We start from the raw sequence: 7,383 nt of genomic DNA, 5'->3' as shown, positions 1-7,383 counted from the left end.
GATCACCTAGAGATTAATCTAAACTTATTAAATTAAGTGAGAGTGATTGACTGCTGATTAGCCTACTTCAAGTTAATTAGATTGTAACCACACCTGGCTGGCCCTTAAGGAGGTATTGTTCTCAGAGCTAAGGACTTTGAACTCAACTTGAGACCACTTTCAAGTCCAGTGAAACAATGGATTTGGATGACACCTACCAATCAGCTTGAAGCAGTGTGTAAGGACCGCCTCTGCTCCAGACCTATAAAAAGCTTCCACACTCAGTTTGAGAGGAGTTTGTGATTGAAGCAAGCTCGGGGCAGAGGACTTGAGGAAGAACCTGACCAGGCTGGAATTCTAGGCTAGATAGGCCTTTTCTTAAGTTTCTGAACTCCATGTGAATACCTGGTATGCTTTAATGAATGCTTAATGCCCAAAGACTGGTGCTAAAGCTTCTGTAAGGGGCTAAAATTCTAGCTAGTCTGTCTAAAATATCTAATGAGTGGTCGCCAATAAATTGTAAGCTTTAGCAAGAGTTTAGACTTTTAAGCATTTATTAAGGAGGATAAGAATGTGGTGAAGACAGAGAGAAAGGCCTAGATTCATCTATCAATCAAAGGGAGAGCACATCCTTAGCTCCATTCTCAACCAGAGTCCTGACGAAAGAGAGCGAGAGCGAGAGCACTAGCCTCGCCCCCTCTTCTTCCCACAAGCAAACGTCACTTCCTGACACCAAAGAGTCGGATGTCTTGCCCTCAGATGCCTTCTCCTCATAGTGGAGATTTGCTACAGTAAGTCTCCAGCAGGTGGCATCATTCTAATCGTTACACTTCTAATTTAAGGCGACATTTAGATTTTAAACATCACAAATGACAACAAAATGTTGTGAACATCCAGGGTAATTTAATTTACTACTCATAATATTCTTTTAGATTTATTCATTACATGCTTACAGTAATGATTATGATAAAATTTTGCCCCCGTACCAAATTAAAATTTATATTTTATGAGCATAAAATATAAAATTTTATTCTGTCTATAATCATGAAAACTCTAAGTATAAACTCAACTATTTACTGCTTATGATACCATTAGAAACTTTTTATCAAGAACGTCTTGGACTGTTGTTGGGGATGCAAATGGAAACTACTGGTATAAAATAATTGTAAGGGCCTAAAATTCTAGCTGTGATGTCTAAAATCTAATGAGTGGTCACCTTAAATTAGAAAATGTATAGCACCAATCTTTGGGCATTAAGTATTTATTAAAGTATATTAGGGGTTAGTAAAGAGAAATACATGGATAAAGTATTCCTATTCTGCCTGTCCCTGCTGCCTCTACTGACAAGCCCAATTCTAGACACAAAAAAGCTTTGCTCCTCCTAGAAGCCTCCTGTGAAACAGGAAACAGGGCCATACACACACACACACACACACACACACACACACACACAGCTCCAGACTAATTGGTTGGTAGCTCTGATTGACAGGACCCACGGGGTGGCAAACTTCACTTCCTGACACTGAGAAACCCCAGAAAAGGTCACTTCTGGATGCTAAAGTCACATGCTTTCTTTTTAGGCCAAAGCTCACAATGTCCCTTCCAGCAGGGGGTGTCATTCCAATTCTCACACAATGATTTTAACGGTCTTTGAGTTTCCATATAGAAAGTTACAAAATAAAGAATGCTTTGGCTTTTGTGGCCTTTGTCAAACAAAGACTACTTAAGCTAGTTATGTGGGTGTTCAATACATTCTCATATACAAGGAAATGGGCCTAGGTAAAAGTGAATTATAAATCTTTCTGTTACCTATATGAGAAATATGTCTGGGTAAGGCACAAACTCCATGTTTTCTCTGAACTATGTTCCTTTACAATTCTTTGGGGGCACTGTTGCATTCATTTGGAGATGGTACTGAATTTCAAACCCCAGAGGTTCATGTATGGGGTTCACAGCACAAATGATTCTTGAGTGTGTGAGATTCTGAAAGAGACTAAAGGAAGCCAGAAGGAAAGGGCAAAAGGGGACAACAAAGACTTGCCAACAGTGGGATAATTGTAGACTATTTCCTACCATGCAGTGCTATGCTGGGAAGTCCTACATTTCCTTAGTCTACAAAGCTGTAGGGAGCAGACCCTGATGTGAGCAGTTGAGGTAGGTGGTTAGAACAACATGTAGCTTTGGCAGCATGAAGATGTGAGGCTGAAAATAGCTGGAGGATCTTGGCCTGTGGAGACCAACACTGTTTATATAACATCTTGTAATGAGTTACTTGTGTCCTGTTCTTGCTGTGGATATGGTAGTTTCCAAGACCAGAATTTGGCCTCTCAGGAGATATACATGGAGAGAAGTCAGCTGATCTGAGGATGTGTTGAGAATTCTCCTGCTTGTTTGTTTATTTTGTTTATTTGTTTGTTGTTTATTTTGTCTTGTATTTCAGGTAAATGACTTTTACTTTGAACTGATATGTCCTCTGGCTAGTTGGCTTAGTAAAATAAATCTCATTGGGGGCTTATGAGCAGTAATTTTTTTTAGCAAAATGGATGCTGAAACTAGGGTAGCTTTCAGGGGAGACTGGGGTCGCATTTATAATCTACAGTATAATTATAGATAAGTTGAGATAACCTGCCTGATATCTCAGGCTAGAAATTGGAGGTTAGAGAATTCCAACTTTACATGAATTATAAATATTCAATGGATCTATGGGTAGGAAAGAATAGGAATAAACTATGAATCTGGATGGCTTTACAATCTCATTATTGTTAGCACTTCTAATTAACAAATATAAAATAATTTGAGCTTTTGCCCAAGTCGTGGCAATGATTTCCAGTTAAATTAACCTCACTTTTTATAGCTTTAATAACTACTCACCAACTACAAATTCAAAAGTAACACTAATGGCTAATTAACCCAAATTCTATTCCATTAGACAGCAAAAACAAGAAACACAAGGGCTGGCTTATTTATTTTTTACAATAAAAGCTATAGCTGAGTAAGGGTACAAGTGGCATACTGGGCAATAGGAGAAAGACTTTGGGGTCTATTAACTCATAGAAAAAAACAACAGCTATTGTCCTCATAACCTTGGGGGCACAAAGACAAGACAAACTTAAATAAATATGATGTTACATCTTTGTTACTGCCTATGAACGCACTCTGTACTACTAGTAGCTCTATTCTTAATGATTCCTGTTTCAAAAGACTTTAATGTTCAGGAATCCCCAAAGTGTTGGTCAGTGGAGAGTTTTCTGTTGGTAGCACAAACCTTAGCCACCCCTTTGCCCCTTCTTACGCAGAAAAACATGCTTTTTTTGGGTTATCTTTCTCAGAATCTCCAAGAGGGACCAGATATACCTCCAATACTCATTTTCCAAGGAACAAAGTGGGGAAGGGAGTGTATATCATATCCCTAGTGACTATTAGTTGTCCCATTGAGTGGGGTGGGATCCATTGGAGTCAATATTGTGTGATGGAAAAAACACTGGATTTGGAGTTAGAGACCTTAGGCTCAAATCCCAGCTCTCCTATCTATTTACTGAGATTTTAGGCAAGTTGCTTAACCCATCAGGATCTCAGTTTCCTTATCTGTAAATGAGGGTACTGGACTAGATGACCTGTAAGCCCATCATATCTCTGACCATATGACTATCAGGACTGTAGGAGAAGTAGCAAAGGCTCATAGATTTGCAGCTGGAAGGGACCTTAGCATTCATCTAGCCCACCACCTTTATGTTACAGATGAAGAAACTGAGGCCCCCAGGGGTTATTTGCCCAATGTCACATAGGTAGTAAGTGTTAGAGCAGAGATTTGAACCCACTTTCTCTAACTGCAAATTCCACATTCTTTCTACTGCATTATTCTGCAGTAGCAAAGAGAGATAGCTATTGTGGGGGTGAATTGTCAGCAGGTCCCTTCTGGCACCTAGCTCTTTCACTCAATTAATTTTTACTTGACAAGGTGAGAAAAAGGGAAGCTCTAGGGAGAATAAGCATGCCTCCCCGGCCATATTGGTACTCTGGGGAAGGAAGAATATTTTCTCTCTCCCCAATCCCATTTTATCTTAAGATAACACTTGCAGGGGGGCAGCTAGGTGGCGCAGTGGACAGAGCACTGGCCCTGGAGTCAGGAGGACCTGAGTTCAAATCTGACCTCAGACACTTAACACTTACTAGCTGTGTGACCCTGGGCAAGTCACTTAACCCTCATTGCCTCTCAAAAAATAAAAGATAACACCTGCAGGACAGAATCTCATACCCTGTATGAGTATATTAACTAATTTTTCATACTATTCAAGATAATTAACTATCTCAATGTATTGAAAAAAGAGGCATACAAGTCTTTTTTCACAGTTAATTATTTTATTTTTAATTTATGGAATAAAGCAAGCATTTCCATAACATAATAGAAAAGATGATGGCACATGAAGCTGCAAATCTATTATGTACAACTTGCTATTCCTTTTAAATATATAATAAAGTTATCATGTAAATTTTTTTCTTTTCCTCTCTTTTTTCTTCCCTCTTTCCCCCACCCTAGAGATGGCTATCATTAGACAAATGAGTATACATATATACACATATAAAAATTATTCTATACATACTTTTGTTTGTCAGTTCTATCTCTGAATGCAGATAGCTCCTTTCTTCATATGTTCTTTATGGTTAATTTTATGGTTTGTTTGGATATTTATAATAGTCACAATAACTTATTCACTCGAAGTCACAGTCATTCTTTTTTTTCTTTTTTTTTTAGTGAGGCAATTGGGGTTAAGCGACTTGCCCAGGGTCACACAGCTAGTAAGTGTTAAGTGTCTGAGGCCGGATTTGAACTCAGGTACTCCTGAATCCAGGGCCAGTGTTCTACACAGTCATTCTTAATGTAATACTTTCTTTCTTTCTTTCTTTCTTTTTTTTTTTGCAGGGCAATGGGAGTTAAGTGACTTGCCCTGGGTCACACAGCTAGTAAGTGTCAAGTGTCTGAGGCCGGATTTGAACTCAGGTACTCCTGAATCCAGGGCCGATGCTTTATCCACTGCGCCACCTAGCCGCCCCTATACTTTCTTTCTTTTTTTTTTTTTTTAGTGAGGCAATTGGGGTTAAGTGACTTGCCCAGGGTCACACAGCTAGTAAGTGTCAAGTGTCTGAGGCCGGATTTGAACTCAGGTACTCCTGAATCCAGGGCTTTATCCACTGCACCACCTAGCCGCCCCTATACTTTCTTAATATAGTATAATTTGGTGAATGGGCCACTAGACTGTGCATCATTTAAAGATTCATTTCTCATTTATTCATCTGGATTCCTTAATGGCATACCCAGGCATCTATGTATTTCAAAAGTTCTATGATGCAGAAAAAGCTTTTGATGAAATACACCACTAATTCCTATTAAAAACACTTGAAAGCATAGGTATAAATAGATCTTTTCCTTAAAATGATAAGAAGGATCTACCTAAAACCATCAACAAATATTATTTGTAATAGGGATAAGCTAGAAGCTTTCCCAATAAGATCAAGAGGGAAACAAGGATGCCCATTATCACCAATATTATTCAACATTGTATTAGAAATGTTAGCAATAGCAATAAAAAAAGGAAAGGAAATGGAAGGAATCAGAATGGGCAATGAGGTAATAAAACTGTCTCTTTTTGCAGATAACATGATGATATACTTGGAAAATCCTAGTGATTCAACTAAAAATCTAGTTGAAACAATAATTTTAGCAAAGTAGCAGAATATAAAATAAATAAATGCATGTAAATCATCAGTATTTCTATATATCATCAATAAAACTCTTTAAGATGAGATAGTAAAAGCTACCCATTTAAAAAAAATGGAGACAGCATAAAATATCTGGGAGTTTACTTGCCTAGACAAACCCGGGAACTATATGAATATAATTATATGTTTTATACGATAAAATCAGATTTAAATGATTGGATAATTATTAATTGTTCATGGGTGGGCAGAGCCAATGTAATAAAAATGATAATTCCATGTAAACTAATCTATTTATTCAATGCCATCCCAATTAAATTACCAAAAATTATTTTATTGAGGTAGAAAAATAATAATTCATTGGAAGAACAAAAGGTCAATAATATAAAAGGAACTAATTTTTTAAAGTGTAAAGGAAGGGGGTTTAGCAGTACCAGATTTTAAACTGTATTATAAGGCAGTAATTCTCAAAACTATCTGGTGCTGGCTAAGAACTAGAATGGTAGGATAGTGGGAATAGAATAGTCATACAATACACAGTAGTAAATGATTATAGTAACCTTGTATTTGACAAATACAAAGATTTAAGTTTTTGGGATAAGAATTTGCTGTTTGGTAAAAATTGTTGAAAAAACTAGAAAGCAGTCTGGCAGAAACTAGGCATAGACCAATATCTGACAACATTTACCAAGACAAAGTCAAAATGGATACATGACCTACATATAAAAGGACATATCATAAGTAAATTAGAACATGGAACATATTACCTATAAGACTTATGGATAGGAGAAGAATTTATAAATAAAAAAGAGATAGAGAGCATTGTGAGATGTAAAATGGATAATTTTGATTGCGTTAAATTAAAAAGATTTTGTACAAATAAAATCAATGTAACCAACATTAGAAGGAAAACAGAAAATAGGGGAAAATTTTATAGACAGTTTCTGGGATAAAGGCTTCATACCTTAAATATATAGAGAATTTCATCAAATTTATAAGAATACGAGTCATCCTCCAATTGGTAAATGGTCAAAGGATATAAACAGGTAGTTTTGGGATGAAGAAATCAAAGCTATATATAGTTATATGAAAAAATGTTCTAAATCATTATTGATTAGACATGCACATTAAAATAATTGAAATATCTTACAACTAATAGATTTGATGGAAAGGGAAAATTACATATTATAGGGGATGTGGAAAAATTGGGACACTAACAGTGTACTCTTGGTGGAAATGTGAACTGATTTAACCATTTTGTTTTTTTCATCTTAAAAGTATTTTATTTTTTTACAATTACATGTAAATAGTTTACAACATTAATTTTGGTAAGACTTTAAGTTCTTTTTTCTTTCTCCTTCCCTTCCCTCTCCATTTCCTAAGACAGCAAACAATCTGATGTAGGTTACACAGTTCAATCATGTTAAACCTATTTTCACATTAGTCATGTTGTGAAAGAAGAATTAAAACAAAGGGGAAAAACTACAAGAAAGAAAAAACAACAAAAAAAGTGAAAATAGTATGCTTCAATCTGCATTCAGACTCCATAGTTTTTTTCCTGGATGTGGAGAACATTTTCCATCATGAGCCTTTTTGAATTGTCATAGATCATTGCATTGTTGAGAAGAGCTAAGTCCATTATATTTGATCATTGCACAATGTTGCTGTTATTGTGTACAATGTTCTCCT

The sequence above is a fragment of the Dromiciops gliroides genome, chromosome 4, assembly GCF_019393635.1.
Source record: "Dromiciops gliroides isolate mDroGli1 chromosome 4, mDroGli1.pri, whole genome shotgun sequence".
NCBI classification, from domain to species: domain Eukaryota; kingdom Metazoa; phylum Chordata; class Mammalia; order Microbiotheria; family Microbiotheriidae; genus Dromiciops; species Dromiciops gliroides.
This window is presented reverse-complemented; position numbering follows the sequence as displayed.